The following is a 15,052-nucleotide window of genomic DNA, read 5'->3' as shown; positions in this document are numbered from 1 at the left end:
CTAATGTCCGTTGCAGACTGGGCCGTCCGAGCGGCTGAGGCTAGCAGGAGCGCCGCTTCTATTCACTTCTTCCACATGTCGCTCCTGGTGCAGCGCGGTCAAAATCCGCCCACCAATGGCCGAACTTTTCCTCACCGCCTTCTCTGGTTCTGTACGTCTTAGTTCCGGCGCTTGTGGTTACGCCAGAACAGAAAATTTGATTTGTTTTTTATCTGTGTTACTGAGAAATGTGAAATGTAAAACTAACTCGTACACAGTGCGACTGCATTACCATTTAAATACGTAGTGTTCGTGATTTCCCCTTCTCACACTCAGACAGCGTAGTTTGGGGCTGGGGGTAACGTGGCAGCCAGGCTGAGGGCTACGTTACCTACCGCTACCTCACACACTGCCCTCCCTCCTTCCTTGCAGTCCTTGCCACCCTCTACAACGTAATCCTTGCCACCGGCTTCTACCAAAACCTGTGGAAAGCCTCCCGTATCCTGATGTTCTGCCGGCCGGTGTGGCCGAGCGGTTCTAGGCGCTTCAGTCTGGAACCACGCGACCACTACGGTCGCAAGTTCGAATCCTCCCTCGGGCATGGATGTGCGTGATGTCCTTAGGTTAGTTAGGTTTAAGTAGTTCTAAGTTCTAGGGGATTGATGACCTCAGACGTTAAGTCCCATAGTGCTCAGAGCCATTTGAACCATTTTTGAACCTGATGTTCTCCAAACCCAACAAGCCTCCATCTGATGCCTCTTCCTATCGCCCTATATGTCTCACCTTACCAGGCGCATCCATCACCATCTGCACCGAAACCACCTCCTCCCCAACACCCAGTGTGCCTTTCGACCTTCCTTCTTTGCCGATAACCAACTCCTACGCCCCACTCATCTCCTCTCCCTCCAGCTTAACTCCATTCGCTCCGCCATTATTGTCTCCTTCGACCTCGAAAAGTCCTACGACCGTGTCTGGCATCCCGGTCTCCAGACCTACGCCCTTCTAGTCAACTACGTCCGTCTGATTGCCTCCTTCCTCTCCCGCCACCCCTTCTATGTTACTAACCATAACGCCGATACGAGCACCTTCTATCTCTCTGCAGGTGTGCCCCAGGGCTCTGTCCTCTCCCCTCTCCTCTACCTTCTGTACACCTCAGATATGCCCCAACCCCCCCCCCCCCTCCAGTACACCTCCTGCAGTATGCCGATGACACTGCATTCCTTGCCCTCACTCCTACCCTTCAACGGTCCCAACGCATTCTCCAGAATCACCTTGACCTTTTTGCCGCATGGTGTAACCAGTGGCTCCTGAAAAACAATCGTTCCAAGACCCAGGCAAGCATTGTAGGTCATACCACACTCTCCTTCGGCTCCTTGATTTCTCCCTTACCATCTGCGCCTGTCCTGTCAGCTTCCATTGTTGTATGATATTAACTGCATTAGGTGTTGCTACAGTTACATCATTGTTTGTGCCTGGTCCTCCTCCCGCAGCGTAGGTAGGAGAGTTGCCAGGCTTGTTTGCCACCACTAGTTGCGAGGCCATGATAGTCTTCAACCTTCTCCCCGTTTGTGTCCCTTGTGCCGCTGTACCACAGAGGGGATTTTGCATTAATAACTGCAGTAATTATCATTTTCCGTCCTTGCAATTCCATGGTTACTATGGTCAGATGGTCAATATGGCTTTCAATATTGTCACCGTATTGAAAGTACATGTTGATTAGTATTATTGCTCCGGCGGGAGATTGCAGCTCTATGACATTGCAGTGACTAGTCGTGTATTGTGAAAGTATTGTTGCTCTCAGGGCTTTGTTTGTAATTATTGTGGTGTCACCGCCAGACACCACAATTGCTAGGTGGTAGCCTTTAAATCGGCCGCGGTCCGTTAGTATATGTCGGACCCGCGTGTCGCCACTATCAGTGATTGCAGACCGAGCACCAACACACGGCAGGTCTAGTCTAGAGAGACTCCCTAGCACTCGCCCCACTTGGACAGCCGACTTTGCTAGCGATGCTTCACTGTCTACATACGCTCTCATTTGCCGAGACGACAGTTTAGCATAGCCTTCAGCTACGTCATTTGCTACGACCTAGCAGGGCGCCATATTCAGTTACTATTTCTTCTGATCAGATGATATTGTGACTCATGTACCGTCAAGAGCGATGTTCATCATAAATGGATTAAAGTTAAGTTTCAACTAACTACGTCCGCTTTCTGAATTCTAATTCCTTGTCATGTTCCAGACCTCACGTCAGTATAGTCCTTCCCTCCTCACGCCAGCCTGCGTGAGCTAAAACGTGTGCATTTCGGCCTGCTCTAGTAACACGGTGTTGGCACTTCTGTCAACACTACAATTATTAACGCCGCTTTCGCGTTTTCCCCTCGGCTGATGACCTGCCAGGTCACGGCTGCAAATGCTATTTATCCAGCTTGGGAGTATGGCTCCTGTAGGCAGAGCAAGTCCAACCTCCTCTCCTCCACCTCCTTGGGCAGATCCTCCATCACAAGTCTACTGTTAAGAGTGTTAAGTTGGCCGATGGTAATTTTGGTCATTAAGGAAAGTAAGTAAGTATGTGGTCGTTTGGCCATGTATTGCCCCAGTCAAACGAATGCTTCCATTTTCCAACACATATTGTTCATAGATGTCACTGAGGTCAAATTTCTCTCCTCGTCTCTCGAAAACTTTCTTTAGTAAGTCTCGCAGGTCTCCGAAGTCGGTGGGAAGATTTACTGACTTTAGCTGTGTCCTATCTACAGCCTCCATTACCGAGAAGGTGACTTTTCTACCGTTTCCGTGTCCCACACGGACCACATGTCGTAAGGCAGTGGTCAGGGTAGTCGGCTGCTCCAATCTCGCCAGTCGCATTGTGTATTCAGTGTTTGGATATACCAGAATCGGGTCTCCTGGCGGTAGCCTTACTACAGGGGTATCTTGTGAGCTCGTTACTACACTTTCTTATACAGGTTTTTGTTCTTTGTGATTGATTTCGTCTTTTAGGGTCTCCACAAACACAGGATGCCCTTGCCGCTGCTGGTCTTTAATCGGCTTCGTTCCCCGGCTGAAAGAGGAGGGAGTTGTGACCATGAGGGTGTGCTCCGTCTGAATACTTCTGTCCATCATTGGGAGGTCAGTTTGGACACCTTTATCAACTGTCTCAATTTTCGAGTCACTCGAAAGAGACATCAAGAATTCTTTGAACTTGTTCACCCTAATGCCATCCCTCCTCCTTTTGCTCGGGGATTTCCGCTTTGGCTCCTGTTCTGTTTGACGTACTCAGCCATAATCGATTCTGGAAATCAATCTTTGTTCCAGCATACGGTATGTAGGGCAATTTCGTCCGGTGGCTCCACAGGATTTCTTACCGCGTCTCTTGCACGGGATACAGACACTTGCAACTTTACAATCTTTTCGGGTGTGACCGTCTTCGCCGCACCTGGAGCAGGCCGACCCCCTGGTGCAGTGCCTCAGAATGTGGTCCAAGTATCCGAAATTATGGCAGCGAGGTACCACGAGATAGTCTCTGACATTAGCAACATGAAAACCGACATATAGTCTGCCCATCGTTATTATTTTCCTCCACATGGGTGCGGTAACCTCGGCAACGTGGTTACAACATCACGATCCCGAAGCCCCGTTTTGAATCTGAGCTTAAAGGAGTTTCTGAATTCCTCTTTATTCATTTGGTTGAAGTTTTGTTCTTTGATAGATTCATAAAGTTCCTGATTTGTCAGAGTTGTAGGAACGTAGTATAGGATGATCAGTGAGTTTCTTTTTCTCGGTGGTTCACATTTGACCACTGAGTTCAGCTTGGGGTTGTTTAATAGATTTTTCTTTCTCTTCCTCGGTGACAACCTCAACAATCACTGAGTTCCTGCTTGGTTTGACTTTGTTAATTTTAATTTTGTCCTTTACCGGGTCAATGGTTGTGGTCAACAGTTCCTGGATCTTTTGCACACTTGTGTCTTGGCCAGGTAAGGTTCTGACCCCCTGGTAACCTTGGCGATCGTTTCTTTTGTAGTTTGCGATTTGGGTGGTGCTTGCGCGACCACTCCCGCCCAAGTCTTGCTTGGTTGCCTTCTCAATCTATCATTTTCCTTTTCTAACTCCTCTATGCGGCCTTCGAGTTTGGCGTGGGCAATGGCCCATGCAGCCGACTCGTTTTTAATAATTGACAATGCGGCTTGACTGACTTTTCCCTTTCTAATATTTTGCTCCAGGAGCAACGTAACTCGTGCATGCCTCTGAGTTACGGTTTCATCATCTGACTGTCCCAACTCGTCCTGAGGAGAGGGATCAAGCATCGTGGATGCACGCTTGAGCGCACTCCAATCACTCGTCTCAGTAGTAGCCATCTTTAGTTAACGAATGATAAAAGGTGCGAGCCCGTCTCTCTCTGGCATGGTGGGAGGTGGGGTGGTGGGGGCGACAAGCAGCTCGCCCACCGGCCTCGCCCTCACAAGGCTAAGGGCACTCACAAACTGCAGGGTTCAGCGCGCCGTCGCCAACGCAATGGTCCCCATCGGTGGCTCCGTCATCGTCGATTTCACCCGACGCTCCTCGGCAAGTGCACCCCGCACTCCGGAGAGGCAGATGCACCTCTCGCCTTTCGCCGGTTACTAGCCCGAGCTTCCAACTCTCGGCCATGGACCCACTCCTACTCAGGTGGAGGGCCGGTCACCCAGTCGTTCAACTGTCTGGACCCATCTAACCTGGCCCAAACGATGTCACCACCTCCTGGGTTTGGCAGAACACGCCCCGGCTACCCAGGGGCGCGGCGAAGCACCCTTTCCGACTCGCGCCGCGATCCCACGCCGACAAACGAGGTCGTCGGCATGCAGAGCACCTGCTGGTCTGTGCCCTGCGAAAAGAGAGAAGGACAGATCTTCGGTCCCTCAGACACAGCTCTCCCTGTGCCACGCACCCTACGCTTTCGCATCGGGTTGGGTCGCAGCTCTCCCTTCTGTCGCAAGGCAGCGTTCGAGCGAATCCGAGAAATGCCGAGCTTGACGTCTGGCACCACGGGAAGGCGGAAAGAGCTACTTGTGAGGGAGAGGCCATGAGATGCTCGTCACTTCCCCTTGTGAGGACTGCCGCGGCACGCCCGACTAGAAGCGATACGTCCTAGTGCGAGCCTCCGTGCCTTACGGCGCACGGACAACGGACAGAGCCGCACCGAACGCGCCATCAAACGACCGACCCCACGCCAGAGACACGTTCAGAGTACCAGGTAGGACTGGTGGCGCGCGTAAACACGTTCAGAGCACACAGGGACAGGTACAAAGGCGCGCGCGTTAACACGTCCAGAGCAGTTAAAGGGTTAAACAAACTAGCATGTTCCTCCTCCAAGCAAGACGTCATCTGCAGGAGTCGGCACCTTATCCAGCTTGTCGTCATAGCAAGGCAGCAGACAGAGGCGGAGTTCAGAATCCTACAATCCAATGGCTGCAGGATCAGTCATAAAATTGCGGAGAGGGAGACAGACTTGTTTCGACTCTTCCAAATCAGTTGTGTTTATCTAGTGCAGCGTGGTTGTGGGAGGTGTCTTGCATTCATCCAGGCAGTTACTGTGTCTGACTTACAAGTTGTGTGGTGTCACCGCCAGACACCACACTTGCTAGGTGGTAGCTTAAATCGGCCGCGGTCCATTTAGTACATGTCGGACCCGCGTGTCGCCACTGTGTGATCGCAGACCGAGCGCCACCACAAGGCAGGTCTCGAGATACGATATAGCACTCGCCCCAGTTGTACGACGACTTTGCTAGCGACTACACTGACGAAGCCTTTCTCTCATTTGCCGAGAGACAGTTAGAATAGCCTTCAGCTAAGTCCATGGCTACTACCTAGCAAGGCGCCATTAACCGTATCTGAAGATAGTCTTATTTGTATTATCAAGAGCGATGTACCACAAGGATAGAATAAAGTTAAGTATTCGAGGAACTGCATACTTTTCTTATTAGAATTCACTACTTATCCTGTTCCAGAATTCACGCCCGTCTGCGTTAGATTTCGGCCTCCTCTATCTACAAGGTGATGGCACATTTACCAACACATCAAGTTGTACAAGCAACAGAAAAATGTCGCTTCAAACACCTATCAACATTTATTTATTACAGCCAAAGTAAAAAAAAAAAAAAAATACAAGGCATGTAAACAACGCAATATGTCGATTGGAAAAGGGTGAAATCTTTGTAAGCTGTGCTATAGATAAATGTGAAGTTTACTAGAAAGTTTTAAATGCTTGTTTCTAAATTTTCGCTTCTGAGAAAATTTATTCAAAGAAACTTTGACTTGTTATTTTTGTTGACATCCAGTATTATTTTGAAGGAAAGACATTTTAACACCAGAGATGTTGTTTATTTATTGGATGACTAGTTTTGAGTTTTTCCCATTTTCACAGACTATGTATTACAGAAAAATGAATTTGTTATGGTGGATAACAGATATACCAGTCCGAAAATGGTTCATATGGTGACTGCTTGCATACTGATATTTAAGATATTGTAGATGTGGATAGTTCTGTTCACGTCACCACACTTACACTGATCAGCCGAAACATGAGCATTGACCTACTGGCGATATAAACTCTTCAGGTGATAGCAGTGCCACCTGACGCAGAATGACTGCTAGTTAGACACAAGCATGATGCATGTAGTATCAGTGAATGTGCTGTCCGTGTATAGAATGGAGAAAGCGTGCGGTCTATTTGATTTTGACCGAGGACAGATTGTGACGGCCTGGAGGCTCGTGCATGATCGTTTCTGAAACTACACAATTTGTCAAGTGGTCGAGGAGTTCTGTGGTGAGTGCCTTCAACACGCGGCGAAACCACAATGAAACGACGTCCAGATGTCATGGGTTTGGGTGACTAACCCTCATTACAGGTGTCGGATGTCATAGGCTGGTCAGACTGGTAAAACAGGGGAGGTGGCGAAGTGTGATGGAACTAACATCAGACTTTAATGCTGGACAGAGTACAAGTGTGTCTGAACACTCCGAAATGATGGGCCTCCGCCGCTGATGATCTATGCATGTGCCAATGTTAACACAATGAGACTGGCAGCTACCACTCAAATGGGCACTTGATAATCGGCACTGGACGTTGGCGCAGCCGCAGAGCGTTGCATGGTCTGATGAATACCGATTTCTTCTTCAACATGCCGAGGGGAGGGCGCGAGTGCGTCGTCTTCCAGGACAACAGCTCCTTGACACCTGTACTGTGGGACGTAGACAAGCTGCCGACTGCTCCATTATGCTCTCAGAAACATTCAGGTGGGCATCGATGTGTCCAGTGCAGGTCCTACAAGGCACCATGACGGCCAAGGAGTAACGTACACTGATTACAGACCGCGTACAGCCCTTCATGACGAACGTATATCCCGATGGCAGTGGCAATTTTTAGCAGAAGAGAAATTTGTTAACAACGAGTATAGATTTAAGTGTCAGGAAGTCGTTTCTGAAAGTATTTGTATGGAGTGTAGCCTTGTATGGAAGTGAAACATGGACGATAAATAGCTTAGAATAGAAGCTTTCGAAATGTGGTGCTACAGATGAATGCTGAAGATTAGATGGGGTATCACATAACTAATGAGGAGGTATTGAATAGAATTGGGGAAAAGAGGAGTTTGTGACACAACTTGACGAGAAGAAGGGATCGGTTGGTAGGACATGTTCTGAGGCATCAAGGGATCACCAATTTAGTACTGGAGGGCAGCGTGGAGGGTAAAAATCGTAGAGGGACACCAAGAGATGAATACACTAAGCAGATTCAGAAGGATGTAGGCTGCAGTAGGTACTGGGAGATGAAGAAGTTTGCACAGGATAGAGTAGCATGGAGAGCTGCATCAAACCAGTCTCAGGACTGAAGACCACAACAACAACAAATGCGCCATGTCACACGACCAGCAGTGTGATGGAGTGGTTCGAGGAATATACTGGTGAGTTCCAATTGATGTGCTGTACCTGTAACTCACCAGATCTGAATTCGTTCGAACACATCTCGGATGTAATTGAATGTGGCGTCAGATCTTTTCCCCCCTTTACCCAGAATCTATGGGAATTAAGTGACTTGTGTGTGCAGATCCCTTCAGTGACCTACCAAGGCCTCACTGCTTCCATTCCACGATGCGTCGACGCTGTTATCCGTGCCAAAGGTGGAGATAACGGCTATTAGGTATTAGTTAGGTAGTCATAATGTTCTGTTTGGTCAGTGCAGATGTATCTCATATCTGCGTTAAAAGATGTCACAAATTTAGTTGTACCTTACAGTAGTATGTTAACGTACGTCCATAATATATGTTTTTCTTAACTGTTGTACCTTCATTATTCAACATAATGTGACCCAAATGAAAACAAATATTGTATACAGAATGAAGACTTTATTCTTATTGGATTTTGACTGTGGTTGGTGTGGGCAATTCTGTTTTAAGTCATCATAGATGTATCTCGAATCCACGTTAGAAAATGTCACAGATGTATTTCATTATCCACATTCTACTCCTCCATTCATAACAGATTTTCTACTAAACACATTTACATTACTCTTCCCTCGGCTGTTCTTTTTTTTAGTGTCACTTCTTTTATTTTTCATACCAGCCTAACAGTATTGTTATATAAATGAAAATAGCTTTTCTATACGTGTCATTTCTTTATTGCCTAACCTATTAATAAGTTTGCTGAAATTGTATCGCATCCCGGGAAGAAAATTGACACAAGTCGAAAAACGGCCTCTGTCGTTTATGTCATTGAAAAATGCCTGTAAAGTGCCTTAACATGCATAGAAAATATAACGGAATTTAATGCCAATATAACTTAGTTGAAATTTAAAAGAAGCTTATAGCATCTCAGTATGAGTTTCATAGAATTAATTCAAAATGGTTCAAATGGCTCTGAGCACTATGCGACTTAACTTCTGAGGTCATCAGTCGCCTAGAACTGAGAACTAATTAAACCTAACTAACCTAAGGACATCACAAACATCCATGCCCGAGGCAGGATTCGAACCTGCGTCCGTAGCGGTCGCTCGGTTCCAGACTGTAGCGCCTACAACCGCACGGCCACTCCGGCCGGCTAGAATTAATTCTTTAATTTGAGTTTTCTCAAGTAATGTATTTTTTAGTTCTGTTACTGATCTTGCTGGGGTGCGATATCAGAATTAGTCATATAAGGATTTAATGTCAGGTTAACAGCTTCAAAAACATTTCACTTCCATAATCAATTTCATTAAATACAAAGGTTTACTTTAAACTCTTGCCTTTCAACTATATATAAAGTTTAGTTTTTGTGGCATGACGGATGGATGGACATAAAGTTGGTGGCTGATAAACAGAGTAGTTAACAGAGCCATTTCTCAATATCGTTGTACTGGTGTGTGAGTAGACACTCTCGTTAAAATGTAAACACAGCCACAGTGCTAAAAAAATGTCACGTATAATCTCCAGTATATCTGTTCACACCATTTTTCATACATTAATGGTATCAATAGACAGGGGATGACATTAAGCTGCCTGGTTGATCATGGAAGTAATGAGATGAGCCAACCATCCAAATACACATTATTGCACACGTTCGAGTTCACCAAATCAGTTATCTGAATAAACCTTTTGCAAACACGGCCATCAGCATTTTTTTCGAAACCGATGTTTAGGTTGATTCTTACAGTAAAGATGGTGCGGAATCTGAGGGCACTTTTAGGCGGAAATTTCTAACAGAGAGTTGATTTAGTGCTAAAAAATCTGCCTCTGCAACAGAAATGCCCAACTCCAAACCGGTGTAGTCACGAAAACATCAAAACCAACTAATCAGAAGATTTGGTTGAGTCTTGTTGGTAATCAGAGTGCTTATGGGAGCAGATACTAATCAGCTATTGCTGACACTGTGTTGTGAGAGGTGTTATCGTGAAATATTCGTAGTACTTATTACTGTTTCTCTTAAAATATTAAGTTAACGAAACTCCGTGATGGGCGTGCTTTCTCCTTCACTGGTCGTGCTTTAAGACCAAGTGGTAGCGCTTTCATAGCAACAGAAATATACTTCAATAAAATGGAAACAGTTGTGGAGCTGGAAAAATAACTGATATATCTCGATGGGCTATGAATGCACAACCATCAGTGCAGACAAACATTTACATTCGATCTCCAGCGTGTATCTAAAATTAGACAGCAAAGAGGACACGGACAGGGACTGCGAATAACTGTTGGTGCTAGGCGGGAAAATGGGCTGGCCTAGGAGTATGCTGTGATAGTCCATGCATTTGCAATTAACACAGTGCCTGGGGGTGCAGTGGTTAATGGAACTGCCTAATAAGCAGGAACTCCCAGGTCTGAGACTTGGTCCGGTACACATTTTCACTTGCTGCCGCTGAGTCCGCATAAAGTCCCGATGCTGCTGATATCATCAGTACCTCCCCATTCCTTTCCTTTCCTTTCTCTCCCCTCCACCTTCAATTTGCATAATGTGTAACACAGCTGCGGATTCCACATGGTTTCCGTTCGAAACACCATACCGATAACTTTGGTTCAGGGCTTAATGGGGTCCCCAACACACTCGAACCATACCATCAGTTCTTACCAAGAGTAACTGGGATTCATCTGAGCTGGCCAAGGTCTTTCACTCGTCTACGGTCCAACTCCTATGGTCATGAGCGCAGATAAGGCGCTCACTGTCAGTGCTATCAAACAATGACGATGTACAATGAAAGGCAAAAAGATCACCATGCCCGAATAATTTAGATACCAACAACAGAGCATTGCGCAAGCACAAGTACAAAAAGTGCGAATGATCTCAACTCTAGCAGTGTGTGGAGCTTCAACGTGGTGCTCACATCGTCAAATAGAAGCAATATAATAGTTAGGATACAGTACATGTCGAGATTCATTGCCTCTCATTGTACGATAGCTACCAGGGCACGGTACATTAAGAGAACATCAAAATCTCGATGGAATAAGTAAGACACTAAAGTTGATGAGAATTAACCCAATTAATTAGAATTTTGTGATGTGTGTTAAACTAGTAACCGCATCGTGCCATCGCGTTTGTGACGTGTCTTTCCCGAGGCGAATCTTTCTTAACAGCACTGCATACATTTTCGTAAGAGCTAAATAATTTTTCAAATTTGGTTCTGCCTGTAAGTAAAGATACAAGTTCAGAAAATCAAAAGTCTTTGTGTAGTACATAAAAGGTTCACATTTTAAATTTCCTTTCATTAATATTTTGTTTGTTACACTTTGACAGAAACAGAAAATTTTCGTTATTGACAACACCTGTTATGACGAGTGTGTACGACAAAGCATTAGCCGTTCTTTAGGTTTAATTACAAATACGGCCAATTCCACTTATTGGTTACAAACATGACCAACTGCGTGTTTCAACTGCAGATTTTCTCACACACTGTTAAAAATACACTGATCAATAGAAAAAATTTCAACTTTGCAGCTGCGTAGAATACATGACAGGCAGATATTCGCTTCCTTAATTATTTCTTGAAACGATGTTGGCCATGTCTGCAACTAGCTTCGAGCTTGTGCGGAGATGTGTGTGTTTGTATGGATAGGTGTTTGTTTGTTTGTGTGTGTGTGTCTGTGTGTGTCGTCATTCCTCGGACTGGTTTGTTTCTGCACACCACGAATTCACCTCCTGTACCAACGTGTTCACCTCATCTCAGAGTTGCAAATACATCCAACATCCTTAGTTGCACTAAGGTGACAAAAGTCGTGGGGTACCCCCTATATTCGATGAGATTAATATCTGGCGATCTGCGTGGCCGTATAATTCTCTCGAACTGCCCAAAATGTTCTTTAAACCAATCGTCAACAACTCTGACTCGCTGACAATTCCGTCGTCGTTTGGGGTCATGGAGCTCATGAATGGCTGCAAATGGTCTACAAGTAACTGAATATCATCATTCCCAGTCACTGATCGCTGCAGTTCCACCAGAGGACCCAGTCCATTCCATGTAAACGCATCCCACACCATTAGGGAGCCAATACCAGCTTGTACAGTGTCATGCTGGCAACTTGGGTTCAGGGCCTCGTGGGGTATCCAACACACTCGATCCGTACCATCAGCTCTTACCAAGGGAAATCTGGATTCATCTGAGCAGGCCACTGTCTTTCACTAGTCACGAGACCAGAAAAGGCGCTGCAGGTGATTTCTTAGTCTTAGCAAAGGCACTCGCGTAGGTCGTCTTCTGCCATGGCTCAGTAACGTCAAATTTAGCCACACTGTCCTAACAGATACATTTGCTCGTACGTTGCACATTGATTTCTGTGGTTATTTCAGGCAGTGTTGCTTGTGTGTTTTGGCAACTCTGCGCAAACGCCGCTGCTCTCGGTCGTTAAGTGACTGCCGCCGACCCCCGCGTTGCCCTCGGTGAGAGGTAACGCCTGAAATTTGATATTCTCGACACACTCTTGACACTGTGGATCTCGGAATATTGAATACCCTGGCGATTTCCAAAATGGAATTTCCCATGCGTCATTGTTACTTCGATGTATAGATTGAACAAATGGTTCAAATGGCTATAAGCACTATGGGACTTCACATTTGAGGTCATCAGTCCCTTAGACTTAGAACTACTTAAACCTAACTAATTTAAGGACATCACGCACATCCATGCCCGAGGCAGGATTCGAACCTGCGACCGTAGCAGCAGCGCGGTTACCGACTGAAGCGCCTAGAACTGCTCAGTCACAGCGGCCGGGATAGAGTGAACAGTACGGGTGAAAGGCATCCCTGTCTTATACCTTTCTTTATCCGAGAACTTCCTCCTTGGTAGTAAAATATGTGGTGTCACCGCCAGACATCACACTTGCTGGGTGGTAGCCTTTAAATCGGCCGCGGTCTGTTAGTATACGTCGAACCCGCGTGTCGCCACTATCAGTGATTGCAGACCGAGCGCCGCCACACGGCAGGTCTACTCTAGAGAGACTCCCTAGCACTCGCTCCAGTTGTACAGCCGACTTTGCTAGCGATGGTTCACTGTCTATATACGCTCTCATTCGCCGAGACGACAGTTTAGCATAGCCTTCAGCTACGTCATTTGCTACGACCTAGCAAGGCGCCATATTCAGTTACTATTGGTACTGATATTGTGAATCATGTACCGTCAAGAGCTACGTTCGTCATAAATGGATTAAAGTTAAGTATCAACTAGCTACGTCCGCTTTCTGAATTCTCATTCCTTGTCATGTTCCTGACCTCACGTCAGTATAGTTCTTCCCTTCTCAAGCCAGCCTGCGTGAGCTAAAACGCGTGCATTTCGGCCTCCACTCGTAACGCGGTGTTGGCTCTTCTGCTAACACAAAAAATATTATACACAACAGTCTTGAGCACATAAAAACGCTTTCATTCATAACTGGTGACTGGTTTCAACCCGATATGGGCATCTTTGGACCACGTTTTAGTGACGACATGTTGAAACGATGGCACAGAGCAGAAACTTTTGAGACCACCCACTGATGTCGACTCTTTCTTGATCCTCCATTCTTGCTTTTCTCGCTTGGTTCTCACACAAATTTTACCTACACCTTACATTTGTTTTCCAGGTAATTCCAACCTGTTGCAGCATATTACGTTGCCGAATGCTATATCTACGTCGACAAATCCTGTGAACGTGTCTTGATTTTTCGTAAGTGTGGCTTCCATTCTCAAGCGCAATGTTAGAGCTGCACCTCTGGAGCCTTTACATTTGAAATGTTCCCTTTGAAAAATCAATGAATTACTGTTCAAATGGCTCTGAGCACTATGGGTCTCAACTGCTGTGGTCATAAGTCCCCTAGAACTTAGAACTACTTAAACCTAACTAACCTAAGGACAGCACACAACACCCAGCCATCACGAGGCAGAGAAAATCCCTGACCCCGCTGGGAATCGAACCCGGGACCCCGGGCGTGGGAAGCGAGAACGCTACCGCGCGACCACGAGATGCGGGCATGAATTACTGTGCTGATAAACCTCTACGTTATTTGATTTTCGAACAGCTGAGCAAAACTGAACGTATTCAGACATTACTCTCTTTACTTATTCTGATCAACACTAAACTGACACGCAATATTTTTAGCGCAACGCAATCTGACTTTTAATAATCCCTACAAAAGAATGACCCTGACTAAAAATAACCTATACCTTTCAGGAATCACTTACCTCACAAAAATCTTCGTTACTCGAACTACTGCAATACAGCGAGCGCCACTACTGCCAGCTAAATAAAAGATTCTGACTACTGAAGGCACTAACTCAGGGCCGGCCAAACGCTGCACAGTGTGCAGACGTGCGGAAGTGCTGCACATGTGCGCACGTGTGCGACAGCGACATCTGTTATTAGACATGCGTCCTAAATGAACGGCGGCGGCTCCACTCCCCTGTTTATGTGGTACAAGCAAGAGCGTAACATACCCAGTCTCGTTTACCCCTTGTAACCGTAACCTTAACAGAGAAGTACTGAGAAATGCCAGGTACTGTGAAAAAGCAAAGGACGGGAGATCCATGTTCTCAGTCGTTTAAGAATGACTGGGAACTGCAATTCTTTTTTGTAGCCGTTGGTGAAAACTCACAGTGTTTGCTGTGCCACCGAATAATAGGTGGCCAGCGTAAGTTTTCAATTGAAAGACACTACAATACATATCACAAAGACGAGTGTAGTGTACTCAACAGTGAAGAACGGCAAGAAAAATTAAATGTCCTTAAGAAAATGGATGAGACACAACAACTCGATTATCATTTCTCATGACGAGTGATAAACGTGTTTGGATTTATTCCTTTCATAATTAAAAATTATTGTTTACTAACTGTGCATTATTGCCTCATTCTGCTCCATGTTACATTATTATCAGGAAAGTTGGTCATTAAACCGATTGTTCCAATGTATACTTACATTTAGGGGTTTTTTTTATGTGTGAAGGGCTACGCTCAGTTGAAGTCGATAAAACATAACATTCATCTAATTGTCGGTTATTATGCAGATTTCAGACGTATCTGATGAAAGATATAGCAATAATGATATTGAAATAACGGGTGATCATCGAGAGGTCTGCGGTTATGATTCTGTTCAGAGGTCAGTGAGACAGAAATTATGTGGGT

This window comes from Schistocerca serialis, chromosome 2 (genome assembly GCF_023864345.2).
Source record: "Schistocerca serialis cubense isolate TAMUIC-IGC-003099 chromosome 2, iqSchSeri2.2, whole genome shotgun sequence".
Taxonomy (NCBI): domain Eukaryota; kingdom Metazoa; phylum Arthropoda; class Insecta; order Orthoptera; family Acrididae; genus Schistocerca; species Schistocerca serialis.
Note: the sequence above shows the minus strand (reverse complement) of the source record.